The sequence below is a fragment of the Bos javanicus genome, chromosome 7 (assembly GCF_032452875.1).
Source record: "Bos javanicus breed banteng chromosome 7, ARS-OSU_banteng_1.0, whole genome shotgun sequence".
NCBI lineage: Eukaryota > Metazoa > Chordata > Mammalia > Artiodactyla > Bovidae > Bos > Bos javanicus.
In genome coordinates, this window is record NC_083874.1 from 102856986 (window position 1) to 102874856 (window position 17871).

The 17871-nt window shown below is 37.1% G+C and overlaps 1 long non-coding RNA gene across 1 annotated transcript in view; it reads left to right on the forward strand.

The window, feature by feature from the left end:
- The first annotated feature begins 352 nt into the window (after positions 1-352).
- The window catches only part of LOC133251733 (uncharacterized), a 39123-nt gene continuing 21604 nt past the window's right edge, over positions 353-17871 (forward strand). The window contains exon 1 of the long non-coding RNA XR_009737763.1: positions 353-1408. This is a non-coding gene — a long non-coding RNA (uncharacterized LOC133251733). The remainder of the gene's footprint in view (positions 1409-17871) is intronic.

Sequence of the window (17871 nt, forward strand, 5' to 3'; positions counted from 1 at the left end):
CAGTGAGCTTGGTAAGAACAGTTTTCACAGTGTGAATAAGATACGGTATAAAACGTCTGATCAAAGCAGGTTCAAAAAGAATGAGAGAGAATTTTAGACAGCAGATTTAATAAATTCACTAAAGGAAATTAGCTCTAAATGGAAGAAAAGAAAAAAAGTGAATTAAAAGTAGTGTACAGATTTTTTTTTTTTTTAAAGATTGAAGGAATGGAAGTGTGGTTGTATTCTGGTAAAAAATAAACAACGGAGAAAAACGTCTGATAATAAAGAGGAAAGTACTTCCCTCCTGGTCCAGTGGGTAAGAATTCATCTGCCAGTGGAGGGGATATGGGTTTGATCACTGGTCCGGAAAGATTCCACATGCTGTGGAACACGTAAGCCCGGATGCTGCAACTATTGAAGGCTGTGTGCTCTAGAGCCCATGATCTGAAACAAGAGAAACCACCGCAATGAGAAACCGGCACACCACATCTAGAGAGTAGCCCCACTCGCGGCAACTAGGGAAAGCCTGTGCCCAGCAGTGAAGACCAGCGCAGCCAAAAATAAATAAAAAAGAAAAAAAAGGATATAGGGGAGAGAATTGCTAGATTATTTTCCTGAGAAGGATGGGAGCTAGTGCCCAGAGGGAGGCAAGGACTTAAAAAAAAAAAAAAAAAAACAAACAGGCAGTTTATTCCTGATAACGGGGGAAGTGTAGGGCCTTAGTAGAGGCAAGTGTTACTGGCCCTCCAGATTCTGTCCCCAGGAAAGGTCCTTCTGCTGGTGTCCTCAGAGCCAACAGAAGCAAAGGAAACCTTTGTTGTTTGCTCAAAGGACAGAGAGACGTGCTCAGGCTCTAAGTTGGGGGTCCCCAAACTCGGGGATTGAATGCCTGATCTGAGGTGGAGCTGAGGTAACAGTAATAGAGCTAATGGGCACGGTTAATGCAATGCACGTGTGAATCATCCTGAAACCACTCCCCACCCACATGTCCTTGGAAAATGTGTCTTCCTTAGACCTGGACCCTGGTGCTGAAAAGTCGGGGACCACTGCTTTAGAACGCATGCGTCTCCTGAAGGCCGCAGTGGGGGCCGCTTGACAAAGCGCGGGTTTGCAGCCTAAGGAAGGGTCGGAGTTCTCGGCGCAGCTGCAGTCAGCTCCCCTCTCGCGAGACTCAAGCGCCTGGTGCAGCATCTCTGCAAACGGCCGCGCCCTGCAGAGCGGAGGCCTGGCCATAGCCATTTCACGCCAGGAGCTCAGGTGTGAAGCCCCGGCGTGAGGCTCTGCATGTGGCATCCTATGAGCAAGCAAAGCTAGACCCTGCACAAAGGAAAAGGAAAAAAAAAAAAAAAGAGAGAGACTTTATGACCCAGATTCTACTTGTATTTCCTGAGAATTGTTGATGAGCTTTGGAGGTGCCACAAATAAGGTGTGGAAGCCATTCTGTTCTGGAAGCTGGTGGGAATTTCTCTTTTGTTTTCTCATTGATTTATGCAGCCAGGTTTTGAAGTGACTGGGAGGATGAGGGAGGAGGTGTTGGAGATTTGAACTGAGGAGAAATTAGGAGTGTGGGGCTGTGACTGGATTATCAACAATGTAATGTCATTCCTGTGGATCGCTCGGAGCTTTGTTTTGCCGCAGGAATGAAAACTGAAGCCAGTCAGCAACTTTAAGCTAAGTTGTCCCTCACCTACTATCCACACTGGTTCAAATCTAAGCTTCATTCTCTAAGTCTTTACTATATTTGTATGAGTCCTTACGCTGGTGTCGGGTGTTAGTCTGCAATTTGTGGGAGTGGTTCAAAACAGAATCTAAAACTCTTAGCTTTTACTACCTTGGCTTCTGTGATGGCTCAGCAGGTAAATAATCCACCTACAATACAGTACACATGGGTTCAATCCCTGGGTCAGAAAGATCCCCTGGAGGATGGCATGGCAACCTCTCCAGTATTCTTGCCTGGAGAATCCCATGGACAGAGGAGCCTGACAGTCCAATGGGTCACAAAGAGTGGGAACCAGCTGAGCCGCTAAGCATAAGCGCAGGGCATGAGTGGGTCATACACTGAATCAGGGGAATGCTTTCCTGGGTTAGCTCCCCTCTGTGACTGTGTATGTCCTATAGCCCACAGGGCCCCCATCACCCCAGTCTCCAGGCTGATGGAGTTTCTATCAGTTTCATCTGCCTTACCTTTTTTTTTTCCCATGATGTCTGTGACTAGGACTCCACTCAAGGCAAAGTCACAGGAAGGAAAAAAACCAAGATGAAACACAAATCTCTGCTTCACTCCTCCAACATTTAATTTTTCTGCACAGGTCTTACTTTTTTAGAGTGCTTTATTAGTAATTTTGGTTTTCGGTTTTGTATTTTATCCACAGTTTTACTTTTAATCCACATGAGTTATGGGCTGTAGTGAATTATGGGCAGTATAGCCAAGAATCCAGAATTTCCAGCCTTGTTTTTGGTAGACATAATATAAAACTTGGTAAAGTCTGTCCTACATAGTGTTTCATCTGTTTTTTTTATGATGTGAACTGGTTTGAGGGAAATAAAAAAAATGTATACAGCATAAAAGATAAATAGAGCCAGATAGAATACTTCTTGAATTTCTTATTACTTACTAGATACATTCTTTTTTAAGAGACAGTCATATTCTTGCCCTTCAGTTTTATGAAGATTTCTTATATACTTACAAAATATTACACCCTTTTACTTAATTGTACTCTGAGTGAGCTCTCTTATTTGTAACCTGAAGAGAGTTACAAATGCAGAGATAGGATACAAGACTTTAAAAATCATTTATTTTAAATTCCAGGAGGTTTTAAGCCCTCTCCAAAGACAGGAAACTTTGAGATGGATCACGTACAAATGGACTGCTTGGGGACACATGCTTGGGCCGTGGCTCTAAGGCTTGATGCTTGATGAAAGAAGGAAAGGTGTAGGACCGTACGCTACCCACTGAACACAAGGTTGAAGTTCTTCTGTGTTGTGCGTGCTCTTTTTTCCGCTAAAATGTCCAAAGAGACTAATCTTTTATGTTGTGTCTCTAGATTTTCTGTAAGACAGGAAACATTGCAGTGTTAAGGGCTTCACAAAGGAAGCTTTATGTAACATGTGCATATCTAACACATAGTTTTAGTTCTCTAAGAGACATTCAGCTCAAACATTAGTGCCAGTTTTCAATTGAAAACGTTACTGGCCCTGAAAGTCAGCTTCTCTTGAGTGCTGCGATTTTGTCTGCTCATTTCTTTTTTGACATGTAGGGACTTTTCTTTTTCTAGCTGAACTTTCCTTTTCTTTTTCTAACTTATCCTTGTTTTTTCATGGTAATATATGGAGTGTCAACTTATCAAAATCAGTTGAATTCATATGATATTTTCTTTGAATATTCTATGAAAATTGACGTTTCTGGTTCCAAAATAAACAATGTGGAGTAAAACCATCTGTGGGACAAACCTCCTGTCTTATAAAATAAACAATTTTTTTTGAGCTGGGGATCTTTGGGTTACCCTGGCTTGGCAATCTCAAGCTGGAAATTAGTTCAGCTAGTAATCCATGGGAACTCCTCAGCACAAGTTCATGAAATTAAATCTAAAATTGTTTTGCTAAGTCCTTATAGTGCTAAAAAAAAAAAAAAAGTGGGAGTTTTTGTATTTATCTTTTTGTCCTTAAAAAAATGAAATTCATTTGCTTTGATGTCACCTTTGCAAGATAGTTCATGTTTTGGTTAAGTTTTGATAGTATTAATCAATTTTGAACATATCAGAATAGGGGGGAAATGATAATTAAATGAAAGCCATTATCTAATATTGTTGGCACCCACATAATGAGCTGGTCTCATTTATTAATCCTATGACTGCTTTCTGGGATGTATAGTAGATTGAGGTTCTTCAAATATTTGAAGTCATATATCTACATTTCTCTCTCCCTTGACTTACAAGAATGTCAGTGGAAACTATTTGTCAGAAACACCAAGATGTTCATTCAAGCTTGTTTTTGCTTAACATGAAGCCATTACAAGATTTTAGATCACCAAGCTACTGTAAAGAAACTATAAAAATAAATATAAATGATTAGCCCTTAAACAAAAGAGTTCAACTACTATTGGTGATGTTTGCTAACCACCCCTTCTTAATAGTGAATCTCTCTAAGTTAGCTGCTCTGAGCAGATTGCATTTTTTGGAGAAAAGATGGACGTTTGTAAGAGGGAAAGATAAAAGTCATATCTATGGAGAAATAAAGCCAAGACCTGATATGGGCAGAATAGTGCAGAGGTTTGTAAAGAGCTGAGGTAAGGATAAGACTGTGCTCACTCAGTGCATTGTAGCCATTCTTATTATTACTGAGCCAAATAATTCTACCGTACATTGTCAGTGCTTTTAATATTTATAAAGTGATTTCACATACAGCAGTTGATTGATATCGGTTGGTAGATGCAACAAGAGGAAGTCTTGCTGTTTCTTTCTGTGTTACCACATGGTCTTCAGAATAGAAAAATATCTGGGAGCTGAATCAGTTCCCTGATTTACAAAGTTATTTTATGCCTCCTGTCAAGTGTGGAACTTACCCTGGTGTAAGCAACCAGTGATCGCAGCAGGGAACAGGTAATAGGGATTCCCCAGTTCAGCAAGAGAAACTGACAGAGAGGTGGGGACATGGAATGCACGGTGAGAGAGGGAATATGAATGAATGAATTTCTTTCTTGGCTAGCTTTCTTCTGGAAGATAAAGTCTGAAAACAAGAGGAAGAATTTCCATAACTTCTTTCCAACATAGCCTGAGGCCATATTCAGGTATTCACTGAAGTATGATGTTATTAGTAAGTCCTTGGTGAATGGAAATTATTGTTGGACTACATAGAATCTTAATAAACACTCTAGGCAGGTGAAGGGTACTTCACAATCTGTGTCAATTTACAGACACAGAAACTATTTCAGTTCTTTCTGGGAAAACGTCAAGGACCCAAAGTTAAACTCTGTATTTATACAAGTTGATAAGATGATTTATTCAACTATATGCTGATCCTGGACTTTTTCCATGTTCAGTTATATCTTAAATAAACACTGTTTGGGACCAAAAAAACAACCAAACCCCAAACCCCTCACTTTGTTCTCTTGGTTCTTGCTTGCCGCCTTTGCACCGCCTGCTTCCTCTCCACCCGCCTTGGCCCTGAGCTCTGGAAACGTTTAGTCGAGGAAATCTCTGGACTCTAAGCTGTATCATGCTCCTGCTGCTTAGTTGCTTCAGTCCTGTCTGACTCTGTGATCCCATGGGTGTAGCCTGCTATGCTCCTCTGTCCATGGGGTTCTCCAGGCAGGAATACTGGAGTGGGTTGCCAGGCCCTCCTCATGGGGAGCTTCCCCAACCCAGGGATCAAACCCAGGTCTCCTGCATTGCAGGCAGATTCTCTACCACTGAGCTACCAGGGAAGCCCCATCTATATCATGAGGCCTGCGTAAAGATCTGTATTCTGTTTGGTTTTGCTCTCAAGTAGGTTCACCTGCATTTCAGTTATTTTTTTTATAATTTAAAACAGCTGATACTCTCTATACCTTATTATTTCTGCTTTTACTTATTTAAAGCTAGTTATTAGTTGATAAAAGTTCAGTGTGTTTGGATGGCCAGTATATAAAAATACAAGTGTAAATAAGCAGCTTCTTATACTTTTTATACAATTATATTATCAAATATAAGAATATGAGACACAATGGTTACTTTTTTTGTTTTCAGTTATGTATGTCACTAAGAATTTTCCAAAGCAAATCACTTGTAAATTTAATTTTCTAAAGACAGCCTTGCATTTCATGGTTTTGATGTATATAACTAAACAAAAATAATTCCTAGGATTTTACAACAGAACAATGATATAATGATTTAACTTGTACATGGTTCTTTGCATCAGTAAAAGTATATATGGTGATAGTAATTAACCTCCAATTAAAATAAATAAATTTATATTTTAAAAAATAAAATAAAGAATTACTAAGTCAAGAGTCAGATGCCTTTGAAATGTAATTAATTGCCCAGTTACCTGTCAAGCCAGAGACTTATTCTTCCTCCTGGGGTGTATGCCAGTGCTTATTTCTTCATGCCCTTATTGGGCATTATAACTTTTTAGTAGTTGTTAATGAGATAGGGCAAATCTTATTATAGCATGTCTCTAATTTGAATCTCATTAATTATATTGAGTGTTTTTTCATGAATGTATGTTTTGTATAAAACTTCCCATAGCTTTATTCATTTATGTTTTTGGTAGTTGCTCTATTTCTTATATACATTCACATTTGTTTATATTTTAAATAAGTATCTGTATTGGCTACAAATATTTGATGCAAATATTTTGTATTTTTACTTGAATAGAGCATTTTCACTTTGTAGGGATTTTTGTAGCATAAGAATTCTATGTTATTGTTGTCACATGTATCATATTAAGCATATAAATTAAGCAGATGAAACTGTACCCCCTTGCTCCAGCTTCCACTGAGATGTCTCTAATATATCTTATTTTTCAGGGTTTCATATAAGATTTTGTTCGAAAACATGTATCTTCATAAACATTAACAAAAACAGAACTCTGACCCCTCCTATTTAGTTACATCATAACCTGTTACTAATTTTTTTCTGTAGTATGACCACAGACCATATTAGTATCTTATTAATGGAAATGTATGTCATAAATCAAACCATATTTCCTGTTCCGTGGTCATTTCTTGCTCTTATTCTGTTTCTTTCTGCTGGGAATGTCTTCTTTAGTCTTACTGTTTTTACACAGTCTTATCAGATTCCTTTTTTGAAGGAAATCCAACAAATATTTTTGTTCTGAGTTGTCTTAGCTTGCTATTACAGACTAATTTTGTGGTGTAGAGTGAAAAGATTTGGTGTGTCTTAACTTCATTACCAAAAGAAGTATGACTTTTGATAAAACTGAGTCATCCTTCTGAAACAGTAACAGTTTTAATTTTCACTTTTTTTAGTCTACAAAACAGGTTATACGAGAATAGTGCCAGTTCATGTGAGATTATATAATTTTATTTATTTTTAAAATGTATTTATTTTAATTGGAGGCTAATTACTTTACAATATTATATTGGTTTTGTCATGCATCACGGAGAAGGCAATGGCACCCCACTCCAGTACTCTTGCCTGGAACATCCCATGGATGGAGGAGCCTGATAGGCAGCAGTCCATGGGGTCGCTAGGAGTCGGACACAATGGAGTGACTTCATTTTCACTTTCACTTTTCACTTTCATGCATTGGAGAAGGCAGTGGCACCCCACTCCAGTGTTCTTGCCTGGAGAATCCCAGAGACGGACGAGCCCAGTGGGCTGCCGTCTATGGGGTCACACAGAGTCGGACACCACTGAAGCGACTTAGCAGCAGCAGCAGCAGCAGTCATGCATCAACATGAATCCGAGAAATACAGATGTATGGAACAGTCTTTTGGAGGTTATATAATTTTAAAATAGATAATTTGTAAAAGTATTTTATATTAAAAATTTCAGTCTCAATTATTATTATTCTCACTGGAATTTAAAACTGCATGGATAAGTGTTCAGATAAATTAAGATTTCATTTTTGCATAATGAAACTTAAATTTCTTTAACAGTTGGTTAATTGATTTGAAATTCTGTAAACATATGTTGTTCTAAGTCGTTAGTAAACTTTAATAGGTCTTTCAAGAACAGAATCTATTCTGCCCCCTGAATGTTCCACTCTATTGAGTTATACTCAGAACAAATAAGCTAGTGTATTGAAGTCTGTCAATTAGCTACACAGGTCTAGTAATTATGATCTGAAACTATTTACACACTTTCAGGCTATCTAGACTTTAAATTTAAAATTATGAACATTTTAAGAAAAATATCTATGATATGTCCAGTTAATCAAATTCTAGCTCATTTTCCTTTTTCTGTGAAGGATATGAATCTAAATTTGTGATAAACATGTATTGAATAAAGAATAGATGTGATTCTGGAAGCTTTACTTCTAGATTCAAAAGTTAACATTCATCTTCTCCCTCATCTGCAAAAATCTCTTCCTAAAAAATCAGAATATACTCCTTCATGCAAGAGCAAAATCTTAGAGTCATCTCTGTCACCGTTCTCACCCAACTTGTCACCAAATCCATCCGTTCTACTTCCCAAGTGAATCCACCTTCCATTTTCTATGTGGTCACTGTCTTATTTGAATTATCATCATGTATTTTAACTCAGTTCAGTTGAGTCGCTCAGTTATGTCTGACTCTTTGCGACCCCATGAATCACACCACGCCAGGCCTCCCTGTCCATCACCAACTCCTGGAGTTCACTCAGACTCATGTCCATCGAGTCAGTGATGCCATCCAGCCATCTCATCCTCTGTCGTCCCCTTCTCCTCCTGCCCCCAGTCCCTCCCAGCATCAGGGTCTTTTCCAATGAGTCAACTTTTCACATGAGGTGCCCAAAGTACTGGAGTTTCAGCTTTAGCATCATTCCTTCCAAAGAAATCCCAGGGCTGATCTCCTTCAGAATGGACTGGTTGGATCTCCTTGCAGTCCAAGGGACTCTCAAGAGTCTTCTCCAACACCACAGTTCAAAAGCATCAATTCTTCGGCGCTCAGCTTTCTTCACAGTCCAACTCTCACATCCATACATGACCACTGAATGATTTTGTAATTGATGTAACTCCCTCTAACTTTTCCCTCTTACCCATTATTCACAGTGCCACTAAAAATACACACTGAATCACATTGCATTCCTTTGTTATATGCCCACCTTTGCATTTTATTTTCTACGTCCACATAACATGCATATTTCTCTAAAAGACCTTGTAAAGGCTGCACAGAATCTTACCACAGCATATTTTTCCAGTTTCAGCCTTACAAACGGCAAATTCTTTTAACAATCAGATTATGTGTTACTTATTGCTTTGGCTGACCCATTTAGTTGGAATTTCCTTTCCCCACCTCTAACCTGACAAAACCCTTCTCCCATGTTTCAACTTTCATACTTACGTCACTTTCTTTGTGAGTCTTTTCCTGGTCAACTCTGTGGTTACCGTTACTTCCTCCTTTGTGTTTGGATCCCCTGCGTATCACGTTATTGGTGTTTCTGCATTTGCTTTGCAGTTGCTTAGTATTTATTTTTACATCAAATTTGGATGTTTCTAAGATCAGACATTATGGCTTTTGCATTACTAGACCTTTTAGTACTTGGCACATATTTGGCCCTCCGTGAATATTTATTGTTCTTTGGAACAAGGAGTAATGAAAAAGAGAACTCAAATGATCTGTGAATAAAGGGAAGGAGAATGGGCGTGTGAAACGGTATCCTTCAAAATGTAGTATATATATATATTTTTTTTAATTCTTCTCCCACAGCACTCTTGCCATTTGCAATAAGTCTCATCATTCAGGGGTTGTTATTACTGAGGTCCTCACAGAAGAAATACTGTTCCTCTTCTGGCTGCTCTCTGCAGCACTTAGACATCATTATTTCCCCATGGGTTTCGTGTCCTTTGGGGTTTTTTCACACTCCTTTTTTTTTTTTCTTCAGTAGTATCTATGATGAGGGATTGATGCCAAGTAATCAACTTTACTTTTTCTGGAAAAAAAAAAAATCTCAGTCTGAACTGATGGTTTATTTTATAGACAAAAGCATCCTCCATATTGTCTGCAAAACCCTCAAAACATTTCAGCACAGTGTGGTAGGGTATGCCAATTGATGAAATGCCAAAGCTCCATAATGGAAAAAGAAGAAAAGGATCAAAATTCTTTTCACCTAAGAAATTGCTATTAGTTCAAGTAGCAAGCACTTAACTAGTGAAATGAATATGCCCTGGAGCAGAATTTCATCTTTGGCAGCTGCAATACCTAAGACCTACTGGCTGTCCTTTTGTTCCTGCTATTCGGAAAGTCTCATTTTCAAGGGGGGATGATTCAATTTGGATTAAATTCCACTTCTTTTTTTTTTTATCATTACTATAAAATGAGGTGTTGGGTGGATCACCTTGGGTGTTCTCCCACTTGCAGATTCCTCATTATTTAATGTAATGTCAATTTAGCTTACTGACAGCCCCTTTTGTGTTGTGCCACCCAGTTTAAAGTGCCAGAGTACATTTTTACAGCACAGAACAGAGACGAAGCGAATGTGGGCACAGGGTTGAAGAGGCAAGAGAGACAAGGCTGGCATATGATAATGATCCGTCTAGTTATATTTTCAGGAATACAATGTAAAGGCATTAATGTGTCACTGTACAATAAGAAATGAGGCAGAGATTCTTCTGAGTTGAGGGAGGCATTGCAGCACCTAATACACAACAACTGTGGGAAGGTTTCAGATGGCGCTTTTTATAAGGAAAAAGTTGGGCAATATATATATATACATCTTCTGTCTACTTGCACTTGAGTGAAGCATAATGAGTTCTGAAAGACAGACTGTGGTCCCATTTATTGTACAGCTAGATTATATGATGCTGGATCAATAACCTCCGCTCCGAGCCTACCACTAAGTAGGCGGAATTCTTTTATTAGCCATCCAGTGGATGGCTTATTTGCAGTGTTGTCTTAGCAAATAAAAATAAGAACACCGAGTTAAATTTGTATTTCAGATGAAAAACAATTCAAAGTACAGTATGTCCCATGCAATATACTAAAATACTCATTGCTTATCAGAAATCCTAATTTAACTGAACCCCCAATATTTTACCCAGCAATTCCTTATTAGGATATCAGAAGTCCCTCAAATAGGCATAGATTTTCTCCTGATGTTGAGGTATGCCTTAACACAAAATGAGCAAAAAATACCAGACACATCAAGCAAAACCCCCAAACCAGAGGTCTTTAACTAGAAGGAAATATTGTCAGTTATAGCCTTTTGATCTTTTTAATGCCCCATATGTGGATTGGATATATATGTACACCGAGACTTCCAAATAACCCACCTGAGCTTTTGTCTTGAAAAATCTCTTGTGGAAATCAGGAGACATATTCAAAGACACTTATTGCAACATTGTTTGTGAAGGTAAAAAAAAAAAAAATGGCATAACTGATTTGTCCATCAGCAGGAAAATAAATACAAACACATGGTCTATTCTTTGACCTTGAGCACAGGGAAATGTGGTTTATATATGGACTCTGGATGCACACATCCTGATTTCAAATGCCAGATCCACCACGTATAAATAACTACCTATGTAGTAGGTAGTACCTTGTACAAGTTACTTAACTTCTCTGTGCTCCTTTTAGACTGTCTATAAAATAATAATATTATAAAATGTGTCAGTTCAGTTCAGTTCAGTCCAGTCGCTCAGTCGTGTCTGACTCTTTGCGACCCCATGAATCGCAGTAGGCCAGGCCTCCCTGTCCATCACCAACTCCCAGAGTTCACTCCAACTCACGTCCATCGAATCGGTGATGCCATCAGGCCATCTCATCCTCTGTCGTCCCCTTCTCCTCCTGCCCCCAATCCCTCCCAGCATCAGAGTCTTTTCCAGTGAGTCAACTCTTTGCATGAGGTGGCCAAAGTACTGGAGTTTCAGCTTTAGCATCATTCCTTCCAAAGAAATCCCAGGGCTGATCTCCTTCAGAATGGACTGGTTGGATCTCCTTGCAGTCCAGGGGACTCTCAAGAGTCTTCTCCAACACCACAGTTCAAAAGCATCAATTCTTCGGCGTTCAGCTTTCTTTACCGTCCAACTCTCGCATCCATACATGACCACAGGAAAAACCATAGCCTTGACTAGACGGACGTTTGTTGGCAAAGTAATGTCTCTGCTTTTGAATATGCTATCTAGGTTGGTCATAACTTTTCTTCCAAGGAGTAAGTGCCTTTTAATTTCATGGCTACAGTCACCATCTGCAGTGATTTTGGAGCCCAGAAAAATAAAGTCTGACACTGTTTCCACTGTTTCCCCATCTATTTCCCATAAAGTGATGGGACCAGATGCCATGATCTTCGTTTTCTGAAAGTTCAGCTTTAAGCCAACTTTTTCACTCTCCACTTTCACTTTCATCAAGAGGCTCTTTGAATCCTCTTCACTTTCTGCCATAAGGGTGGTGTCATCTGCGTATCTGAGGTTATTGATATTTCTCCCAGCAATCTTGATTCCAGCTTGTGCTTCTTCCAGCCCAGCCTTTCTCATGATATACTTTGCATATAAGTTAAATAAGCAGGGTGACAATATACAGCCTTGACGTACTCCTTTTCCTGTTTGGAACCAGTCTGTTGTTCATTGTCCAATTCTAACTGTTGCTTCCTGACCTGCATACACATTTCTCAAGAGGCAGATCAGGTGGTCTGGTATTCCCATCTCTTCTAGAATTTTCCACAGTTTATTGTGATCCACACTGTGTATACAATATTTATAATACAATGAATTGTAACTTAAAATATAAAAACAAAGTTTCTACAATGTAGAGGATTATAAAAAGTCTCTACAAGGTAGGAGGATAGAATGAATTAATATACATGAAATATTTAACACAGTAATTGACACTTAGTTTACTAGGAAACCTGGCTTCCCTGGTTGCTCAGCTGATAAAGAAGCCACCTGCAATACAGGAGACCCCAGTTCAATTCTTGGGTCAGGAAGATCCACCGGAGAAGGGATAGACTACCCACTCCAGTATTCTGGCCTGGAGAATTCCATGGACTATACAGTCCATGGGGTTGCAAAGAATGGGACACAACTGAGTGACTTTCACTTTACTAGGAAACCTGGAAAGGTTCAGTTAATACTAGTTTGTATCAAAATGAAATACTATAATATAGCAAAATAAATGAACAGAAAAATAGGGACAATTATTAATAGCATCTATGTGCAACAAAACAGGCATACGTTATCTGATGCTTATATGTTCTGAATATATAAAACCATATATTAAATGATATTGATATAACATTATGATGTCCATGTCACTGAGAAAAGAAGAGTTGTAGGAAATAGAATAAAGTTATTTTAAAATTTGTAATTATTTTATTTAGAAAACATGAGGGAAAAATCACAAAATGGCACTCACAAATGGCAAAATGGTAATTCTTGATTTATGTATATTTGTCATTATGTCCCCTGTAGTTTGCTATATTTGTTCAGACAAATTCAAAAGTAGGTGGTGTGTAGAGACAAAGACTTGTAGCCTACAGACGTTCTTTGGTAAAGTCTTGCTTTTTATATGATATCTGCTGAATTCATGTGCCAATGTCATACTGATGAGCTTAACATTTATTGAAAGTCTAATATATGCTAGGTACATTTTAAATACAACCATCAGGCAACGTGGAATTCACTGTTCCACGATAAGGCTAAAATCGAGTAACTTGCTAATCAGGCTAGGAGGTTACATACAGTGTTGGGAATCAGGTCTATGTCTGCCTTGTCACTGTTGTTCAGTCGCTCAGTCATGACCAACTTTTTTGAGACAGTGTGGACCATAGCCCACCAGTCTCCTCTTTCCATGGGATTTTCCAGGCAAGAATACTGGAGTGGGTTGCCATTTCCTTCTCTAGGCGATCTTCCCCTCCCAGGGATTGAACCTGTGTCCCCTGCATTGGCAGGTGGATTCTTTTCCAGAGACACCACGAGAAAGCCCATGTCTGCCTTACTTCTGACTTAACTCTCTTTTTGTTTCACTTAGTGGAACCCAGTTTTACCAATATCTTTTTTTCCTAGTTATAATAGGTTGGTGATCTACTTTCAGAAATTTTATTCTCTTCTATTTAGAACTTTATTGAAACTGTACATATTCTGTATGATAAATTTTTTTCTTCACTTCTATCCAAGATATTGGCATATTTTTTTTAAAATGACCTGTCAGGCGATGAGGGGTAAGAAACATAATTTGAAACATACAGGGAGTGGGTAATTCAGCTTAGCCTAGAATTTGGGATCAGGATCTTTCTAGCATATAGTATTTCTGAGGAAATTATCATATGAAGTACTATTTTTAAATAGAAAAAAAATAAACTTATTCTATAGATATATTTTCACCAAGTGTTGTTAGTTTTAGTCTTTAGGGTTTGTTTCTGAAGTAGGTGTTTTCCATGTTGCAGAACAATGTTCTCATTAATGAAGACTTTGTTAGTATGTGACATAACTTTTATTTGCACTGCAAGCATCCATAACAGAGAAGGCAATGGCACCCCACTCCAGTACTCTTGCTTGGAAAATCCCATGGACAGAGGAGCCTGGTGGGCTGCAGTTCATGGGGTCGCTAAGAGTCGGACATGACTGAGCGACTTCACTTTCACTTTTCACTTTCCTGCATTGGAGAAGGAAATGGCAACCCGCTCCAGTGTTCTTGCCTGGAGAATCCCAGGGATGCTGAAGCCTGGTGGGCTGCCGTCTCTGGGGTCGCACAGAGTCGGACACGACTGAAGTGACTTAACAGCAGCAGCAGCAGCAAGCATCCATAAAATGCAAAGAGTATGGCTTATTCATGAAGGCTGGATGAAGAACTTTAAATATATTTTATTTATTTCAGTATATACAAAGCTTCCATTTCTCATCACATACAAAGCACATAACCATAAAATTTAATGTTGGCAATAAAATAAATTTATCATATTTCATAAAAAGTTCTAAATAAACTTTATATGGACTGTGATATGAGATGATAACACATGCAGCTAAATCTGTAGTTTTTAAGAGGAGAAGAATTACTTATATAATCATTTGAAAATGAAGGTAAAAAAATGACAGAAATGTTCAATCCCTTGGCTAGTTTTGAATGCTGGAGATAAGTGGAAATTTAATAATGTAACAAGTAATAGATAATGTTTTCTGACATGCATTATTTCCAAATGTTTTCCAAAAAGCTTATTAACAGTGAGTTAAACTTTTAGAACAGGACAAGTTCCAAAAAGAACTGAAAATGCAGTAAATTTTAACATAGCCTAATATTTTATATTTTTAAAAGAGTCAAATTCTCTCTTCATATAAAATTATTGAAGATATTCTTGAGATATTTCTTCTTCTAAGGAAGAAATGTATGATTAAATATAATTAACAACAAATAACAAAATAATATTGTGTAAAAAGTGAAAAAATGATTATGTTACATTTTTTAGAGTTATTTTTTTTTAATAAGTAAAAATTCTGTATCTATCAGACACACAGAATATAATAGTTTAAGATTAGAAGAACTCAACTGCCAATGCAGGAGACGTAAGAGACATGAGTTCTATCCCCGGGTCGGGAAGATCCTCTGTGAAAGGGCATGGCAACCCACTCCAGTGTTCTTGCCTGGAGAATTCCATGGACTGAAGAACCTTGCAGATTACAGTACATGGGGTCACAAAGAGTCTGACACGACTGAAGTGACTTGAAAAAAAAGTGAAAGTGAAAGTTGCTCAGTCGTGTCTGAGTCTTTGTGACCCCATGGACCATACAGTCCATGGGATTATCCAGGCCAGAATACTGGAGTGGGTAGCCATTCCCTTCTCCAGGGAATCTTCTCAACCCAGGGATCAAACCCAGGTCTCCCACATTGCAGGTGGATTCTTTAGCACACAGGTAAATAAAACCATTCAGTGACAGGTTTTTTTAAGAAAATTATTAAAACTAATATTTAGTTTCTGTGTTATTGTAACTGAAAGAATGGGATTAAATTTCATTTTGATAAATTACTTACATACAATTTGTGTGTACATGTGCTTGGACGCTCAGTCCAGTTTGACTCTTTGTGACCCCATGGACTGTAGCTTGCCGGGCTCCTTTATCCATGGGATTCTCCAGGCAAGAATACTGGAGTGGGCTGCCACTCTCTTCTCCAGGAGATCTTACGGACCCAGGAATTGAACCCAGCTCTCCTACATTGCAGGCACATTCTTTACCATCTGAGCCACCAGGGAAGCCTTACTTATATACAACTTATATAGATCAATATCAAAATATTAAATAGATTGAATAAGAAAAATAAAATATGTATATTCTTTGATGTGAAGGAAATTGACATTTATCCATCAATATATTTCATTTCTTCTATCAAGAAAAAAAAAATTCTTATAATTCATTTGAAGTGGAAGGGCACTCAATGATAGAACTTTTCATTTATCTAAGACTATTATATCTTTAAAAGTGAAATTGTAATTAGCCCCCTCCCCCCCAAAATGGACATGAAAATAAAGAACACTTGAGTAAGAATTAACTAATTGTTGGACACTATTGTCCTCACTTCTTAAATTTACGTTATCTTATGGACTTCAAATTTTGATTTGAAGTAGAAGTAAATAAAGAAGGAAAAATTAAATTTACCATTGTTTTTATAAACTATTTTAAAGTGGTATTTAAATATGATTACTATTTTATTTTTGTGAGAACTCGTTAACCACCATTAGTTTTCATTTCTACCTCATTATCTTTTTCTCTTGTAATGTTTATTATGGTTAAAATAGTGTAGAGGTCATTACATATTAGTGATATATCTGCCTTCATATCCATAAGTGGCTATATATCTAAGAAAAAATAACAGATCATTGAAATAGATTTTTATTATATGAATAATACATTTAATACTGGGTTACATGTACAATATCCTTCTCTATTTAAATCAAATATAAAACGTCTAAATAATATTGTCTAAAAAAAATGGTCCTTATATCTTAATGACCAATACCAAATGAAATTGATTTGTATCTAGGAAACATTACATAGCACATATATTTATGCTTTAAATTTATGTTAAATCAAAATGATTCAGTTTTTGCAGAAACTTTTTGATAGTATGTTTTATTAGGTTCATTTATAATACAAATGATGGTATAATATATGAAGTTATATCATCATTTGTATTGTAAATGAGCCCAAACTATATAAAGTATATATGCAAATTGCATAAAATAAAAATTTTAAAATTATGAAAAATGAAAAATGTTAAAGTTAATATAGGGAAAATAATTACATGATCGAAAATTTTCACACAGTCTTGGAGAGCTTCACAAATTTAAAATCCTAAATAAATAGTAAAATCTGTGAGGATATGCATTATATCTGTCTTCTAATTACTTATTAAATCACCTTTAAAATTAAAGGTGAGGTTAAATTTAATGTGAGACTGGACACACAGTAGAGACTCAGTAAATGTTTGTGAATGAAGGAAATATACAAATCAGAAATCAGCTTTTCTAGTCTTATATATGTTCAAATGCACACACATGAACTAGTCTTAAGTTTAGAGAGTACACAGGATAATACTTTTTAACATCTTCATGTACTTACTGGTAGAATAGTCTTATACAATTTTGAGCAATTTTAATAATTATCTTTGTGAGAAACTGTTTTAGATGTACTAATTGTCCTGCATTTAAATTTCTTGAGCCTACTTAAAAGAAGGATCAATTTTCTAAAACTTATAGATCTATTTTAAATGTGTGAAACTGTGCAATATATGCCATAATTTGGAGGGTTCTTTCATAGATGTTCTGTGATAAAGCAGTATCATTTAGTGTAATGAAATTATAGTGTAGGCTAGTAAGTAATCTATTTAATTACAATTCTAAATTAGTTTCATTAATGAAATATATCTGTACATCATATCCCTTTTCTTAGGTGGTGATTGTTCATGACCATTCTTTTACCAGCTTTGTGAATTATTGAGTTTGACTAATTAAATTTCGTATTGTGAGGTGTACATTGGTATGTATGGGAAACAGTGCATCTTCTTTTTTTGTAGAGATAATTTCTTGATTATTTGTTTAGTGCCTACTTAACAAATACTCAATACACAAGCATCACAAAATTTTGTTTGTTTTCAGAAACAAGCAGTCAACACAACCAGAACATAACCTAGGAATGAATTTCTCTCAAAGAGCTGATTCATATTGTGACAATATCCAACTGATCTCTGATTTACTGTCTGTTGCTTTTAATGGAATACAAATTTATTACTGAAAGATCAGAGACCACAATAACAACATAATT